The sequence below is a fragment of the Lissotriton helveticus genome, chromosome 9 (genome assembly GCF_964261635.1).
Source record: "Lissotriton helveticus chromosome 9, aLisHel1.1, whole genome shotgun sequence".
Lineage (NCBI taxonomy): Eukaryota > Metazoa > Chordata > Amphibia > Caudata > Salamandridae > Lissotriton > Lissotriton helveticus.
Window position 1 is genome coordinate 274,167,506 of NC_136070.1, and position 14,844 is coordinate 274,182,349.

General features: G+C 45.6%; 2 long non-coding RNA genes across 2 annotated transcripts in view; both read left to right on the top strand.

The window, feature by feature from the left end:
• Positions 1 to 14,844, top strand: part of LOC144781241 (uncharacterized) — a 697,348-nt gene that overhangs the window by 162,665 nt on the left and 519,839 nt on the right. The window lies entirely within an intron of this gene.
• LOC144781240 (uncharacterized) overlaps positions 7,325 to 14,844 on the top strand; it is a 163,951-nt gene continuing 156,431 nt past the window's right edge. The window contains exon 1 of the long non-coding RNA XR_013600919.1: positions 7,325 to 7,448. This is a non-coding gene — a long non-coding RNA (uncharacterized LOC144781240). The remainder of the gene's footprint in view (positions 7,449 to 14,844) is intronic.

Below are 14,844 nucleotides of genomic sequence, written 5' to 3' on the forward strand. Positions count from 1 at the left end.
CCTCGTTTGGGGACAATGTTTTTTGGGCGGACTACCCCTATGGGAGTCAGATCGCGCCTTTTAAAAAAAAAAAAACTGCCACATATGTAATTACGGGGAGTGGCCCCTTGGACAATTGTCGCTGCCCTTTGGGGGCAATATATTTGGCTGTCTGTCCCCCTGGGGGGGCAGATCTCACCATATCTTTTTTTAAATAGGCACACACTAGACCACCAAGGATTTATTTATGGGGAGTGACCACTTGGGCAAGGATCACTTCCCTTTGGGGGCAATGTTTGTTGCCATGTTTTTTAAAAATCGGCCCACTGGTGGGGCAGATCTTGCCCACTAGACCCCCAGGGATTTATTTGTGGGGCGTGACTACCCTTTGGGGGCAATATGTTTTGGCTGTCTGCGCCCCCCTGGGGGGCAGATCTCACTTATCCGATTTTAGTGGCCACACTAGACCACCAGGGATTAATTTGTGGGGAGTGGCCCCTTGGGCAAGGGTCGCTCCCCTTTTGGAGAATATGTTTTGGCTGTCTGCGCCCCCTAGGGGGAAGACCTCGCCATTTTTTTAGTGGCCCCCACTAGACCACCAGGGATTAACACTTTGCATGGTCATGACAAGCTGAGCTCGTCATGAGGCATGGTGCTCCGGTGCTCATGATGAGCTCAACTCGTCATAAGCCGTGGAACGCTTGCATGCGGGGATTGAAGAACTTAAAATCTTCATTCTCAGGGGTACTTGATAATAAAGAAGTTAGCACAGAAGCTGAAATATGAAAAGACATCTTTATTAAACTTAATTAAGTGAGACTACGTCACACAGGAGCCTTAGCAACTGAATGAGGCAGTCTAAAGAGTACAGAACACAGAGGCCTTTATATGCTTAGGGTAACAAACTCAGCACAAAAGTAAGGGGCAATCCTAGCTTTTGCAAGCATGCAAAATACCTAATATGGACATACAAGATCTGCAAAATATTAGCCAATAGGAAAACATTCAAAAAAAGGCATCATGTAACCAGAACGCCCCCCTTAAGTGTGTTTCTGCCCAACCCATAAGTCAATCAATTACAGCACCTATAGGTCAATCAGTAATGGCAGGACATGTCTGTATGCAGTTAGGCCAGCTGGTGTCTAAGATTGGTTTTCAAAACAAGGACAGAGGGGGTTTTCAAAACGTTGCAGTCCAAAGGGCAGAGACACTTTATGAATAGAGCAGCCTGTGTAAAGGCAACACAAAATGACGACAAATGTAAGATTGAGTCAAAATTAAAGAACCTCAGACCCTCCTTTTGCCATTACACAGGCAAATCCTAATTCATTGCTAGGTGAGCATTCTACTCATTTTATAAAAACAGGAATATGTAAGCTATCAGCAGGAATACAAAGAGAACAAAGCATTTAACATTTAGATAACAGAAGAAAGTAATGACCACTATTACAAACAGGATTATCATTTTTTTCACAACCCTAGGCAAAAGCAAATCCTAAAATTATTTAGCAAACTTTTTCAGGGCTCCTAGTTATTTCAGCGACTATTGACAATGCCAGTAAAACAATAAGAATCAGTCTCCAAACACCCATTCTATGCAATCGCACGGGAAATACCCAGAGTCCGTCCAAGCCTCTCTGGCAGGCTTCTATTGTCCATCAAATCTGCTTCTGTTGTTTTCTTCCGCATGGGCCTCTTCATTCAGGCCTTTCATGAAAATGGTGCTTCTCAGTATCCGTTGTAGTGCCCTCCTGGCAAACACTCACAGCTCATTTGAAAGTCTCAATGTCTCAATGCAGTGCACCAATATATTTCCTGTGCTGCAGGCACTACAGATATTGTGCTCTTTGTTAGTCATGGGCACAGATCATCTCATGCAGACCCAAGTACTATTAATCGGGAAAGAGCAACAGACTGTCACACTCAGCAACCCTTTCAGGCTCCAACACTCTCATTTCAGTGTCAGAGGATGCTCGGGCTGCTCTTTCATTTAATCATAGGTACCACAATGTAGTGCCTTTTGCCAATCCTGGATCCTCCGGTGCACTGCCTTTCCTTTGGAGCAAAGAAAAGGGGGTGTGTGGCCAAAACTCAGGCCAAGGGGCTCAAGGGACTGCACACTGTCAGAGGTTACCAGCACATGACAGGTGGAAAACTGAAGCCTCAAAACAACAGGGATCCTTCTCTTTTGCTCTTTTGCACTGAAACTAGTTCTGTGGCAAAACCAGCTCCTCCTTCTTTTCTGATGTTCAACGCCTTCTGATGAAGCAAGCACAATACTTTGGAGATACCACTGATGGCACGCTGGCGATCGCTGTCCAGTCTTGATTCATCTGTAGCTGTCACTGATGGGAATTAGGCTACTCAGCGTTCTGCAGGTCATGACTCGATCCCGCAGAACCTAGTGACGTAGGAAATGTAACACAGTTGTTAGTTTCCTTCAATTCAATACAGAAACAGTTCAGTGTTTTAACAAGGGGATTGCAAGCAAGTGGCCTGCAATCTTCAAAGGAATGGCCGTACGCCATGGGACTATTGTGATCTAAAATACACTGTCATTCTCATAGAATACAAATACAAAGGCAGTAGGCAAAACAGTGTCTCTAGCCTCTTCAATTGGGTTTCCATATGAGAGCATATTCTCTACCATCTAAGGGTAGATAGCTACATGGGAATTCTATCTGAATAGATGTCCTCACACATAGTGGCATCATCTAATGGGGTAAACACATTTTTTCTCTAAATGATTACATATAGGTGTTCCTAAATTCCTTATCTCGAACACCTCAAAAGAGAAATCACATAATACAAATTATCAGGGACATGTAGATACCTCCCTTTAATAATTGTGCATCAGGTGGACTATACAATACAAAAGCTAATGATCAAAATGTGGAAACAAAAAACAAGAACTAGAGTCCTAGAATTTCCATGATTTAGAACATATCTGATCCCACCAAAAATTAAAGAAGCAGGAACAAAAAAAGTGTAAAAATCCAAAATAAAACAGTCATTGAAAATTTGTCATGTTCAAAAAAATAAATGTAAGGTATCTCCTATTGAGGTGGAAAACTTGTCTTACTATAGTATTGAGTCAGTTAACCAGTCTATCACTACCCTGACAGTCAGACTGGAAAACATCGAAGTAGGCCTAAAGAAAATTCTTAAAAACCAATCTGGTCATACAAAAGGGAATTATACATAATATGGGTGTCTCTGGTACATTACTGAAATCTGGAAGTGTGAACCTAAAAAATACAAAAATAATAAAAGGGCTAACTGGTGAAAAGAATATGGAAAAGGAGAATGTGAGTAGGACACAGCTAAAATCCCCAATAACTAGGCACAATGCAACATCAGTCAGGGGAGAAGCGGCAAAAGAAAAATCTATAGGAAGAACAAAAAAATTACTCGAGTAATAGTCAAGTTTGTGACATAATACTAAGAGTACGGGTGATACACAAAAAATCAAAATAGTTCACAAATGTTAGCTCTACCGCTGGCCGCTACACCATATATGGTAATCTCAGCTAATGTTCCAGTTCCTTTTTCAGTGAAAAAAAAATGAAGCTTGTTTCCTTTTAAGGAACAAAGCCATACACTATTATAGGAAGCAGAACAAAACTGACTAATGTAATATAGAAATTAGGTCACCATGCACAAGAGTCACAGATTTATAATTTATCCTTAGGTTCAATCAAGGAAACATAAATCTAGGGCTGCCTGTTCCTTAACGGAAGGGGGCAGTATCATGACAAACTGCAGGTGACACACTTTGATCCTGTATATCTCTGTTGTTTTTCTTCAATACCATTATAGCCAAAATAGACATGCACTGGTGAAGTGTTGTCTGTCTTGCTCACAGGATGAAAAATCATATCTGTGAAATTTAGTATCAGCGCAAATCCACCCAACTGTTGTGCAGCGATATACTTCGTCATGTAGAACCCTTCACAACACAGGTGAACTTGTAATAGTATCTAAAGCAGCAACATAAAACAAAACAAGCATTGGAAATGCAATAGGTCTCGCAATAGGAAAGTTTTGAGTTTTTGGTGTGGAATTTTTTTTGTTACATTTTTTTCCCTTCTAAATAAAAGTATTAATCGTGTATTTAGATTTGTGATTATTTTAGTAAATATGTAATGTAACATGTGTAGCATTATTAAAGGTACATGTTTTGTTTATTTCCCTGTTTTAAAACTATTGTTCTGAGAAATCACAAAGTTTTACCAATAACACAACTGAAATGTATTTAAATTTGATTCTTCAATTTGTATTAAATTTTTAATTTTTGCTAGATAATATTTGAACTATTTGTTGTTGAATTGTTTGACAGATTGATGCAGTGGTTGGGCTGAGTGATGTTGTGGTGTTGGTGAGTGATGTTGTTGTTGCGCTGAGTGTTGTTGTTGTTGCGTTGAGTGATGGTGTTGTTGTGTTGATTGATGGTGTGGTGGTGCTGAGTGATGCTGTGTTGGTGCTGAGTGATGCTGGGGTGGCGCTGATTGATAATGTGGTGTTGCTGAGTGATGCCGGGGTAGCGCTGAGTGATGATGTGTTGATGATGAGTGTTGCTGTGTGATGTTGGTGTTACACCGAGTGATGCTGGTGTGATGGTGAGTTTTGATGTGGTGTTGTGGTGGTGCTGAGTGATGCTGTGGTGTTGTTGAGTGATGCTGTGGTGTAGCTGAGTGGTTCTGTGGTGGTGCAGAGTGATGCTGGGGTGATGTTGAGTGATGATGTGGTGCTGTGGTGGTGCTGAGTGCTGATGTGGTGGTGCTGAGAGTTGCTGTGGTGGTGCTGATTGGTGCTGTGGTGGTGATGATTGATGCTGTGTTTGAGTAAATTGATGCTGTTCTTGTGCTTATTGGTGGTATTGTTGTGTTGAGTGATGCTGTGGTGTTGTAGACTGATGCTGGTGTGTTACTGAGGAGAGGGTTGAGTGAGGAGAGGGTTGAGTGAGGAGAGGGTTGAGTGAGGAGAGGGTTGAGTGAGGAGAGGGTTGAGTGAGGAGAGGGTTGAGTGAGGAGAGGGGAGAATGAGGAGAGGGTTGAGTGAGGAGAGGGGAGAGTGAGGAGAGGGGAGAGTGAGGAGAGGGGAGAGTGAGGAGAGGGGAGAGTGAGGAGAGGGGAGAGTGAGGAGAGGGGAGAGTGAGGAGAGGGGAGAGTGGGGAGAGGGGAGAGAGGAGAGTGAGGAGAGAGGAGAGTGAGGAGAGAGGAGAGTGAGGAGAGAGGAGAGTGAGGAGAGAGGAGAGTGAGGAGAGAGAGGAGAGTGAGAGAGGAGAGTGAGGAGAGAGGAGAGTGAGGAGAGAGAGGAGAGTGAGGAGAGAGGAGAGTGAGGAGAGAGAGGAGAGTGAGGAGAGTGAGGAGAGTGAGGAGAGAGGAGAGTGAGGAGAGAGGAGAGTGAGGAGAGAGGAGAGTGAGGAGAGAGGAGAGTGAGGAGAGAGGAGAGTGAGGAGAGAGGAGAGTGAGGAGAGAGAGGAGAGTGAGGAGAGAGGAGAGTGAGGAGAGAGGAGAGTGAGGAGAGAGGAGAGTGAGGAGAGAGAGAGGAGAGTGAGGAGAGAGGAGAGTGAGGAGAGAGAGGAGAGTGAGGAGAGAGGAGAGTGAGGAGAGAGAGGAGAGAGAGGAGAGAGGAGAGTGAGGAGAGAGGAGAGTGAGGAGAGAGAGGAGAGTGGAGAGTGAGGAGAGAGGAGAGTGAGGAGAGAGGAGAGTGAGGAGAGAGGAGAGTGAGGGATTGGAGAGTGGTGAGAGGGGATAGTGGTGAGAGGAGAGTGGTGAGAGGGGAGACAAGAAGACAAGGGAAATGAAAGGAAAGCTGCGGTACTGAATGCAGAGCGCACGCTGAGAAGCTTGTGGGAGGGTGCTCGCAACCTGCCAGGTACTCAAACAGGAGTAAAGCACAGATACACATCTCGGCAAATATTCCAGTAATGCACGGCAGATAAATGACAAAAAGTATTTATCAAAGTGTTCATTTCCAACTCAGCCCTGAAGCCTTCGAGGAGAATAAAATAAAGCAGGGCTACCACAGAACTCGAAATCAGGACACTTGTCAGGCAGAACCATCACTTTTTAAATCTAAATTGATGCACTGAAGTGGAAGCAGCTTTCATCGGCTGCAGCTCGTGAATTGCGAGGGAAGCAGAGTAGGAGAGGGCATGGCTGAGAGGTGTGCGAGAGGCGGAGGAGGAGCAGAGCAAACAACACAGGCTGGGTCAGAGAGGGGCCACGGGGGGGGGGGGCGTAAAACAAGTGTAATAAAAAAAAAGTAAAAGAGACACGGAGATGCATCAAAGGCTTGCATTCCTTTGATGCAGCAGCCGGCCTGTCCTCCTCTGCCACTTCCTGACTGGTTATCCTTTTCTACTTCCATAAACTAAAATAGAGATGTTTTCACAATATTTCCTCTAGTTGGACAGCTGCACGTGCCCTGAGGGCTTGCACGATTGACCTTAGAATCGCTAGCTCTCTGTCCGCGCCACGTCATGCACACAGTGTGGGTTGCGCTCAGGTGTGGCTAAGTAGCGCTAAATAATACTCTCAAATAAATAAATAAGAGGGCACACACGGTTTCTCTAGGAAGCCTCTAGCTGAATCGAAAATTAAGAGCGGTGAACTTTTTGGATGTAAATTAGTTTCCCTTCTACATTTCTCACTTGTTTCCATGTTTTCATGAAATGCGACACATCTCGTTTCTGCCAGTGTTCAATTAGACATGTAAATTCAATTCTTAGTCACCAGCACGCATGCGCATACATGCCTCGACTTCCGCATCGCAAAGCTGGCGTCCATTAAAGAATTGTGCATTATATATTCGTCTCCGAAGGCATTTTATGATTCAAAGCGTCAGTCCTTAAAATAAGAAGAAGTCTTTTAGATTCGTCCTAATTTGGAGTGCCCTCTTGAACTGACTCCTGCTTTTCAAACCCTGACATAAGTATGGAATTAAATGAACGGTGAAGCATTTTTACAACCAAATGGGAATCGCTTCGACATTTGTAGGCGCTGTATAAGCTTAATAGTGGCTCTCTGAAGCAGCCGAAGGGTACACACGGCGCTATATAAAAGTCTGAAATGAAAGATATAATTTGCAAATAAGTAAACAATTGAATTTACATATCTAGTTGAACACGGGCAGAAACGAAATGTGTCGCATTTCATGAAAACATGGAAACAAGTGAGAAATGTAGAAGGTAAACTGATTTACATCCAAAAAGTTCACTGCTCTTCATTTTCGATTCAGCTAGAGGACTGGCCAGTGAAAAGGAAGGAGGGAGGAGAAGCTGCCGAGTAAGGCTGTGTGCGGGGAGAGAGAGGGGAGGTGCTGGCGGCTGGGGAGGGGGAGGAGAAATGCGAGTAGGTGAGAGGACTGGAAGAATGCAGGGGGCGGAGCGGAGCGGGAAGAGCTGCTCTTGGCAGGCTGGGGAACAGATGCTGCTACATGGAAACAAGTGAAAAATGTAGAAGGTAAACTGATTTACATCCAAAAAGTTCACCGCTCTTAATTTTCGATTCAGCTAGAGGCAGAGAGGTGGGGGGCTGCCTGGCTGGGCAGTGAAAGGGGAGGAGAAGCTGCCGAGATTTGAAGAGAGGGGAGGTGCTGGCGGCTGGGGAGGCAGGGGGCGGAGAGCAGAGGGCGGAGCGGGAAGAGCTGCTGGCGGAGCTCGGGAACAGAAATACGAGGCACAGAAAAGCGGCAATGAAATGTGCACCGAAACAGCAATGGGAGGAGCGTGGGTGTCATTCCATGAGCAAGTAAAAGTCACTGCAATGAAAACATACATTTTATGGCAAGACCGGAGGCTCCTATTATGCTTTCTTATCTTGCATTTAATACAATAGCAGCCAAGATAAGTGCAAGAACTACAGTTCCCAGAGGGCCAGGCAACAACTGGGCCATGGGAATGAGAAAAAACGAGAGTACAGTAACCAATCAGCAGTCACGACATAGATAAGAGAACACACTGACTGCGCAGCTCCCTCTTTTCTTGCTGCTCGCAGTCAGATAAGTGTTCCCTTATCTATGCTCGCACTTTTATTGTTAATATTTGGCTACTGTTGTTAATTTTATTGCTTATTATAGTTGTTTCTCTATTCTGCTGCCTCTTTTCGTGCTCTTGCGCCTCTGGGTTCACGCTACTCGCGTGTTCTTTTTGCCGTCCGGTTTCTGTTTACCGGCTCCTCTTCCCCCACCCCTCCCGCCCTTTCCGTTGGTTTCTTCCTGCTCCGCGGTCCTCGCGCACCTTGCGCAGGCTCTTACTGCTTCTGGAGCTTCTCGCTGCTGCTTCTTTCTGCCGCCTCCGCCCACCGCTTTCCAAAGTGGTCGCTTTGTGCACGCCGGAGCTCTTCTCTTCTGCTGCCATTCTCCCGGTCTCCTCGCTCCGAGTCCTGAGGTCGACCCGCCCTGGTGCACGCCCCTTACACGCCTCCCTCTCTCACTTCAGAGTTAACCCTTTCCTACCACATTTCTTCATAATGGAAAATGACAGTTCTTCTGAGGAAAATTCCTCTCACATGGACAATGGGTCTCTCAAAAAGGACCTTCATAGATTTATTAATCATTCTTTTGAACAGGCAGTTGAAGTCTCCATGAAAAGAATGTCTAAAAACATGGAAAATTCTATGGTCAGCATGTTGTCCAAGGTTTTGGCCCAATCTGCGGGGGATAGCAGAAAGCGTAAGGTGGAACACTCTGCTTCTGTGCAAAAGCCTAAAAAGGCGTCAGCTTTGGTTAGCGAGTCTTACTCGCCTATGGACGAGGCCGATGTGCCTCCCAGGCCTCCTGCTAAGGAGGGGTTTGTCGGTTCAGAGGGCAAGAGAAAGCAAAAATCCAAGCACACAGAGTCTCCTACTAAGAAATTAGTAATTTCCACCATTTTGGACACGGATGACGATATGCCTGATGCTGACGACTTGTGCGATATCTTTGACGTCACAGACCCCCCTCCCCCCAAAATACCCAAAAGCGATTCCTTTAACTTTGATCCAGTGTATGACTCGGAGGGTCTCCCCATGTTTGACCCGTCCTCCATCCGTCATCCCAACTCAACTGAGTGGTTTCCCTCTCATCACGTTGGTGAATACATTTCTGCCCGCCTTCATCTCCCTCTAGAGGCAGCTGTGCGTTCCAGGTTAAAATCTGAATGTCCCAAACCTGCCCTCCCTAATAAAATCACCCTTGTCCCTTCCATCGACCAACCTCTCCTTACCTTCTTTTCTAAATTTGGTAAAGACCCTCGACGCGGGGTTGACAAGGCATGGTCCACATGCCAGGACAAACTGCTGGACATTGTTGGTCCCTTGGCCCGTATCTTCGACATGGCAGAGTCTGCCCGTCTTGAGGGTGCTGATCTTTCAGCCGATGACATCTCCATGTGGGTTCAGCGTGCCTTCTGCCTTTTGGGCAATGCTAACGCAGCGATTACCCATGAAAGACGTAAAGGTCTTTTGATCAAGTTGGATCCCAAGCTGGCTAACCTTGCTCCTATGGACCACGGCTCTAAGGCAAATGGCCTCCTCTTTGGGGAGAATTTGGTTCGCGACATCAGCCGCGTTGTCTCTACCTTTGCCTCTCTTGACAAGGCCCAGCAATCCATAAAAAAGACTTTCGCCCCTCGGGTTTTTGGACGGGCCGGACGAGGCAGGGGTCGCTCTTCTGGCCGTCCCTACAATCAAGGCTCCAGAGGTTCCTACGACACCTCCAAAGAATACAAGCCGCAGTTGTATCCACAATGTGGACGTGGTTTCCGCGGCAGAGGACACAAAGGTTATCGCAACACCAACTCCAATCAACAAGGTAAGCCTTTCTTCTTTCCCTCCTGTAGGGGGTCGTTTAAAACTGTTTCTTCCAAAATGGCATTCCATAAGTGTAGACCCGTGGGTCCTCAACACAATTCAAGGCTATCTTATAGAATTTTACTCTCCTCCTGTCCAGACCTCTTTCCCTCCTCCTCTAGTGTTCTCTTCACACATGGCAAACCTCATCTCCACCGAGATAAAGTCCTTGTTACAGAAAAATGCCATCAAAATTTCTCACTACGACTCTACAAGTTTTTTAAGCTCCATTTTTCTAGTCCAAAAGAAAAACAAGAAATTACGCACTGTTATAAACCTGAAATGGTTCAACCACTTTGTGGTGTATCGTCATTTCAAAATGGAGACGATCCTTCATCTGAGGGATACCCTTCGGCCAAACGATTGGATGGTTCGCTTGGACCTCCAGGATGCCTATCTTACAGTTCCTATCCACCAGTCTCACTGGAAGTTCCTTCAGTTCCAGTGGTCAGGAGTGACCTACTGTTTCACCTCTCTTCCCTTTGGTCTCTCTTCTGCACCATGGTGCTTCACAAAACTTCTGAAGCCGGTGGTCGCTTTTCTGCGCTCTCTTGGGATCAGACTCATAATATACTTAGACGATATTCTTATCCTGAATTTGGACAAACAGGGTCTCCTTACAGATCTCCAGACCACTCAATCTCTTCTTCTGGACTTGGGTTTCCTTATAAATCTCGAAAAGTCTTTGTTACTCCCCTCTCAGAACATGGAATTTCTGGGCTTCCTTGTGGACTCGGTGGCGGCGTCTTTACGCCTCCCCCTTTCCAAAATTTCCAAAATCAAGGCGGAGATTGCCTCTGTGCTCCATCTTTCTGTCATCTCCCTCAGATCTCTGGCCAGGATTGTCGGTCTTCTTTCCTCTTCTATCCAAGCGATTTTTCCGGGCCCCCTGCACTATCGGGCCCTCCAGCGCCTAAAGATCAAGCACCTTCATCAAGGTTTAGCTTATTCAACGTCCTCGCTCTAGACCAAGAGTCCCGCACAGAACTACAATGGTGGATAGACCATTTAGATGCGTGGAACGGGCGCACTATCTTCGCCACATCCCCAGATCTTGTTTTAGAATCCGACGCCAGTCTCTCGGGTTGGGGCGCCCGCTGTGGTCCAATCTCGACTGGAGGAGTATGGTCCAGAGAGGAGTCCAGACTGCACATAAATTGTTTAGAGATGCTTGCTGGTTCCTTTGCGATCAAAAGTCTTTCCAAAGACAGGATCCGTTGTTCCATACTCCTACGCATGGACAATGTTTCTGCGGTTCGCTACATAAATTATCTCGGCGGCACCAAGTCCAAGCCTCTAGCAGATTTAGCGAAAAGTCTATGGGAATACTGTCTAGCCCATCATCTCTCCTTGACAGCGGAATACCTTCCAGGCAACCTCAAATCTGTGGCGGATTGGCACTCAAGGTTCCTGCGCGACTCCAGCGACTGGAGGCTTTGTCCCTCCGTCTTCCATTCTCTTTCTCTTTTGTGGGGTCCCTTTTCCATCGATCTCTTTGCTTCTCGCCTCAATTCCCATTTGCCCCAGTTTTTCAGCTGGCGTCCAGACCCCCTAGCTCTGGCCACGGATGCCTTCCTCCAGGATTGGTCTCGTCAACTCAATTATGCCTTTCCTCCTTTCATTATGATCAACCGTGTGCTGGCGCAAGTCCGCCGTCAGGAAACTTCTCTAGTTCTGATAGTACCCTTCTGGCAAGCTCAAATCTGGTTTCCTGTACTTCTGCCGTCCTTCGACGATCTTCTGCTCAACCCTCGAGGCGAGCGTCACAGTCTGATCTTGGACTCCTCCCTCACTCTGTCGGCTTGGAAAGTTTCCGGCCTTCCCCTTCTAACATCCTCATTTCACAAGAGGCTGCTCACTTTATCAACCAGGCCTGGGCTCCAGGCACTTCCAAAGCTTACAAATCCGCCTGGTCTCTTTGGGCAAGCTGGTGTCTGGAAAGGTCTCTCGATCCCTTTTCAGCCCCTCTAAGTTTGGTTATCAATTTCCTAGCTTATCAGGCCAGCGCTGGGAAGGCCTATCGCACTGTCAACCTCTACCGCTCTGCCATTTCCCTCAACCACGACCAAATTGACGGAAAACCTGTAGGCGCTCATCCTCTGATTTGTCGCCTCCTCAAATGCTCTAAACCACCGTTGGCTAAGTATACCTCTTTGTGGGATGTTTCTGTTGTTCTTAAACTGTTTTTGGATTGGCCCTCTAATTCTGCTTTGTCTCTCAAAATGTTATCGGCCAAGCTTACCATGTTACTTTGTTTAGTTTCTATCAAAAGGGTTTCTGATGTTAGAGCTTTGGATGTTTCTTCTCGCCAATTTTCCCCTACAGGTGTGTTGTTCCAGATTCACAGACGCACGAAGACTAATTTAGACTCTGTTTTTTATCCCTATTTTCCTGATCAACCCCAACTTTGTGTGGGTCAATGTTTGAAAATGTATGAACAAAGGACCGCTGATCTCAGAACGCCCTCTTGTTCTCAACTCCTCATTTCCTTTCGCAAACCCCACCTTCCTGTTTCCTCCCCTACCCTCGCCAGGTGGGTTCGCTGGGTTATGTCCCTTGCCGGTATTGATGTCTCTGTTTTCGGAGCACATTCGGCAAGAGGAGCCATGGCTTCTAAGGCCTTTTGGTCTGGCTCCCGTTTAGAGGACATACTGAGATCAGCAGATTGGTCCAATGACAGTATTTTCCGCATGTTTTACTGTAAGCCTGTTCATTCTGTTGCTTCTGATGTTATTGATTTGCTTTAAACAAGCATAATAGGAGCCTCCGGTCTTGCCATAAAATGTAGATTTTCCTAGTTATTATGACGGAAAGTCTTAATTTTATTAAAGACACGGAGGCGAGTATTATCCCACCGCTACACTATTAACATGTGTTCTCCCTCCCAACAGCGAATCCGGCCTTACCGCCTGCCTCATCATAGAAGATCTTCTCTCCAGCGGCTCCGTTCATCTCCTGCTTGGATCCCCCCTCCGGTCCCTCCAGCTCCTTCTACGGATACTTTCGTTGGACTTTGGCTCTGGTTTCCAGTGATTAAGGATTTCTGCTCCTGGACTTTGGCGTTCTTTCTGGTTATGGCTATTTTCCCTTTATTTTCAATTGTTATCTGACTAGCTCTCAGCGAAAAGAGGAAGCTGCGCAGTCAGTGTGTTCTCTTATCTATGTCGTGACTGCTGATTGGTTACTGTACTCTTGTTTTTTCTCATTCCCATGGCCCAGTTGTTGCCTGGCCCTCTGGGAACTGTAGTTCTTGCACTTATCTTGGCTGCTATTGTATTAAATGCAAGATAAGAAAGCATAATACTCGCCTCCGTGTCTTTAATAAAATTAAGACTTTCCGTCATAATAACTAGGAAAATCTACATTAAAAAGTCACTGCAACGAAAACATAAATTAACAAGAAACTAAGTTCTGACGGCAAAGTTAGGGGAGGAGAAGTAAAGGCTGTGTTTGCGGGGAGAGAGAGGGGAGGTGCTGGTGTGGGAGGAGTGCTGCTACGGCCTGGGGGAAGCTGGCTGGGGAGGGGGAGGAGAAATGAAAGTAAAGGCTGTGTTTGCGGGGAGAGAGAGGGGAGGTGCTGGTGTGGGAGGAGTGCTGCTACAGCCTGGGGGAAGCTGGCTGGGGAGGGGGAGGAGAAATGCAAGTTTATGGCCCAAAAACGCGTGCCTGTGGCCACGTGAACTTCATGAAAACCGCAGCAAAAAGCTAGTGGTTTCATGAGGATTTCGAGCACTTGAATTCTCGATCCCTCAATGCGCTTGCGCGCATTGTAGGTCACGAGACCTAAACATGCATAAAAAAAAACCACACACATGCCAAGCCATCAGATATACGCGCTATATATCAAGCACAAAAAGCATAGACAAAGTACAATAGCATATGTAAATAAGCGGTGACACACAACACCATTGCATGCACTTTATGCACTGTGAACCTGCAGCCCAAAACCCAATATTCGGCCTGCTTAATTTGTCAGGCTTAAAATCGAAATTACACCAAAATTACTTTCTTTTACTTTCCTCACTTTTGACAGCAGATCACCAGTCAGTGGAGATCAGCTGTCAAATACAACTTACTGTGTCGCTTCTGACACACAGGACCAGCAGGAACAATTCATAAAACGATAAAATGGAAAATCATGAAAAAAATGCACGAACATTTCTTTTCAAAGAAGTCATAATAAAAAACACATCTTTTTTTCAACATACTGCTGACACTGCACATAACACACAAAATATCAACTGTAACCAACCATCTTTTGTAAACATGCTAAACCACCTTAATTTTGACTGTCCAAAAATAGAACTCTTTCACAGACACTCTGCGTGTCCCGTGCGCCAACCCCCTTTAAGACCCTGCTATTTTTTTCAAGGCTGGTCAGGAATGCACTTCTCAGAGACAAAAGCCCTAATGTAATAGGCTGCAGATGTCGACGTGAAAGCCTTGCAATGTGCAAGCTTTAATTTCTTTTTGTCAGAGAAGCTTTTCCAAGCAGTGATTTCTCCATCTGTTTTCACTTACTTCTAAACCCCCACCTCACTGACCTTAAGGTCAAAATCTGCCTCGTGCGCTCCGCGCTTCTCAGCCCCCTTCTCTTTTCTCTCACTCCGACGCTGACAAAGACAAAAAGCCTTCCTAACTCTCTCTAACCTACAATAATCAACCCTATTTAAAAACACATGTTATATAAATGACTTCTTTTAGGGCCTAAAATGTATTTATTCTTAGATTATTAAAACATTTACTGTGAAGAATTCGCAGAACATAGTAACATAACATACCAGCTTTAGAACAAATGTTTGCTACCACCCTATGCAATGGTACTCATTTCATCAACCTTAAATCAATGAACGTTTCAGTAGGTCCAGCTATAGTCAACTCAGAACCTTCAACCCTGATATTAAACACAAACCTCTGCACCGGGCACATTGGCTCACTGAGCTATGAAAAGCAACCTCAACTGGTAACAACCTGCAAGTTTGTATTATACATAAATGTATACATTTACTGAAGCTTGAGACACTTTAAA